This window comes from Pyxicephalus adspersus, chromosome 7 (assembly GCF_032062135.1).
Source record: "Pyxicephalus adspersus chromosome 7, UCB_Pads_2.0, whole genome shotgun sequence".
Lineage (NCBI taxonomy): Eukaryota > Metazoa > Chordata > Amphibia > Anura > Pyxicephalidae > Pyxicephalus > Pyxicephalus adspersus.
Genome location: NC_092864.1, coordinates 323775 through 327634, shown reverse-complemented (window position 1 = coordinate 327634; position 3860 = coordinate 323775).

Genomic DNA, 3860 nt, shown 5'->3' with positions numbered 1-3860 from the left:
TGGGGGAGCAATGAATGGGGGGATAGGAATGGATTGGGGAGCAATGGATGGGGGGATAGGAATGGATGGAGTGAGCAAAGGATGGGGGGATAGGAATAGATGGGTGAGCAATAGATGGGGGGCTGGGAATAGATGGGGGAGCATTGGTTGGGGAGATAGGAATGGATGGGGGGATAGAAATGGATTAGGGAGCTATGGATGGGGGTGCAATGTATAGGGGGATCGGAAAGGATGGGGAAGCAATGGATGGGGGGAAAGGAATGGATGGGGGAGCAATGGCTGGAGAGATAGAAATGCATATGGGAGCAATGGATGGGGGATAGGAATGTATAGAGGAGCAATGAATGGGGGGATAGGAATGGGGCAATAGGAATGTATGGGGGTGCAGAGAATGGGGGATAGGAATGTAGAGGGGAGCAATGTATGGGGGATAGGAGTGCATGGGAGAGCAATGGATAGGGGGATGAATGTATGGGGGTGCAGAGAATGGGGGATAGGAATGTAGAGGGGAGCAATGTATGGGGGATAGGAGTGCATGGGAGAGCAATGGATAGGGGGATTGAAAAAGATGGGGGAGCAATAGATGGGGGGATAGGAATGGATGGAGTGAGCAATGGATGGGGGGGATAGGAGCAGATGGGGGAGCAATGAATGGGGGATTTGGAATGGATCGAGGGGGCCGTCTATTGCTATCCTCCTATCTATTCATTTTCCCCTATTCATTGCTAATATTAAACAGGATTTATATAGTGCCAACATATTACGCAGTGCTGTACAATAAATAAGGGTTGCAAATGACAGACGAATACAGACAGTGGTACAGGAGGAGAAGACTCCATACATTCCTATGGGGGGGGGGATAGACATGGATGGGGAAGCAATGGATGGTGAGCAAAGGATGAATGGGTAAGGAATGGATGAAGGATAGGAATGGATTGGGGAGAAATGGATGGGGGGATAGGAATGGATAGGTGAATAGCAATGTATGGGGGGATCGGAGTGCATGGGGGAGCAATGGATAGGGGGATAGAAAAAGATGGGGGAGCATTGGGTGGGGGGATAGGAATCGATGGAGTGAGCAATGGATGGGGGGATAGGAAAAGATGGGGGAGCAATGAATGAGGGATTAGGAATGGATGAGGGGGCAATGGATGGGGGGATAGGAATAGATGGGGGAGCAATGAATGTGGGATTAGGAGTGGATGGGGGAGCAATGGATGGGCGGATAGGAATGGATGGGGGGGCAATGGATGGGGGGATAGGAATGGATAGGTGGATAGCAATGGATGGGGGGATAGGAATGTATGGGGAAGCAATAGATGTAGGAGTAGCACTGGATGGGGGGATAGGAATGGATGGAGGAGCAATGGATGGGGGTTAGGAATGGATGGAGGATATAAATATATGAGGGAGCTATGGGTGGGGGAATAGGAATTTATGGGGGATAGGATTGGTTGGGGGTATAGCAATGGATGGAGGGATAGGAATGGATGATGGAGCAATGGATAGGGGGATAGATATGAATGGGGTAAGGAAAAAGATGGGGGAGCAACGGGTGGGGGCGATAGGAATGGATGGGGTAGCAATTGATGGGGGATAGGAATGGATGGGGGAACAATGGATGGAGGGATAGATATGGATGGAGGGATAAGAATGGATGAGGGGATAGGAATGGATGGGGGAGCAATATGGGGGAATAGTAATGGATGGGGGAGCAATGGATGGGGGGATAGGAATAGATGGGGGAGCAATGGATGGGGGGATAGGAGTAGATGGAGGAGCAATGGATGGGGGATAGGAATGGGTAGGTGATAGGAATGGATGTTGGAATAGATTTGGATGGGGGTATGGGAATTGATGGGTCATAGTATTGGATGGGGGAGCAATGGATGTGGGGATAGATATGAATGGGGGTATAGGAATTGATTGGGGAGCAAAGGATGGGGGAAAAGGAATGGATGGGGGACCAATGGATGGGATGATAGGAATGGATGAGGGAACAGATATTGATGTGGGATAGATTTGGATGGGGGATAGATATGGATGGTGGAATAGGAATGGATGAGGGAGCAATGGATGGGGGGATTGGAATGGATGAGGAAGCAATGGATGGGGGGATTGGAATGGATGGGAGAGCAATGAATGGGGGGAAAGGAATGGATGGGGGAGCAATGTATAGGGGGAACAGAATGGATGGGGGAGCAATAGATAGGTCATAGGAATGGATGGGGGAGCAATGGATGGATGGATAGGAATGCATATGGGAGCAATGGATGGGGGGGATAGGAATGTATAGGGGAACAATGAATGGGGGAATATGAATGTATAGGGGACTAATGGATGGAGGAATAGAAATGGATGGGGGAGCAATAGATGGGGAAATAGGAATGTATGAGGGAGCAGAGAATGGGGGGATAGGAATGTATAGGTGAGCAATGTATGGGGGGATGGTACATGGGGGAGCTATGGATAGGGGGATAGGAATAGATGGGGGAGCAACAGATAAGGGGATAGGAATAGATGGAGGAGCAATGTATGTGGCGATAGATTTGCATGGGGGAGCAATGGATGGGGGATAGGAATGGATGGTGGAGCAATGGATGGGGGGATAGGAATGGATGGTGGAGCAATGGATGGGGGGATAGGAATGGATGGGGGAGCAATAGATGGGGGGATAGGAATAGATGGGGTAGCAATGGAAGGGAAGATAGGAATGGATGGGGAGATAGATATGGATTGGGGTATAAGCATTGATTGGGGAGCAATAGGTGGGGGGATAGGAATGGATGGGAAGCAATGAATGGGGAATAGGAATGGGTGGGGGAGCAATGGATGGGGAATAGGAATAGATGGGGGAGCAATTGATAGGGGATAGGAATGGATGGGGAAGCAATGGATTGGGGGGGATAGGAATGTATGGGGAGCAATGAATGCGGGGATAGGAATGGATGGGAGAGCAATGAATGGGGGAAAGGAAAGGATGGGGGAGCAATGTATAGGGGGATCGGAATGGATGGGGGAGCAATAGATGGGGGATAGGAATGGATGAGGGAGCAATGGAATGATGGATAGGAATGCATATGGGAGCAATGGATGGGGGGATAGGAATGTATAGGGGAACAATGAATGGGGGTATATGAATGTATAGGGGAGCAATGGATGGAGGAATAGAAATGGATGGGGGAGCAATGATTGGAGGGATAGGAATAGATAGGGGAGCAATGGATGCGGAGATATGAATGTATGGGGTAACAATGGATGGGGGGAATAGAAATGGATGGGGGAGCAATAGATGCGGGAATAGGAATGTATGAGGGAGCAGAGAATGGGAGGATAAGAATGTATAGGGGAGCAATGTATTGGGGGATGGTGCATGGGGGAGCTATGGATAGGGCGATAGGAATAGATGGAATAGCAATGGATGTGGCGATAGATATGCATGGCGGAGCAAATGATTGGGGATAGGAATGGATGGTGGAGCAATGGATGGGGGGACAAGAATGGATGGGGGAGCAATAGATGGGGGGCTAGGAATGGATGGGGGAGCAATGGATGTGGGCATAGACATGGATTGGGGTATAGGAAAAGATAGAGGAGCAATGGATGGGGAGATAGGAATGGATGGGGAGATAGTTATGGATTGGTGTATAAGCATTGATTGGGGATCAATAGGTGGGGGGATAGGAATGGATGGGGGAGCAATGGATTGGGGGAATAGGAATGGATGTGGGAGCAATAGATGTGGGGATATATATGGATTGGTTTATAGGAAAAGATGGGGGAGCAATGGATGGGAGGAAAGGAATGGGTGGGGAGATATATTTGGATGGGGGTATAGGTATTGATTGAGGAGCAATGGA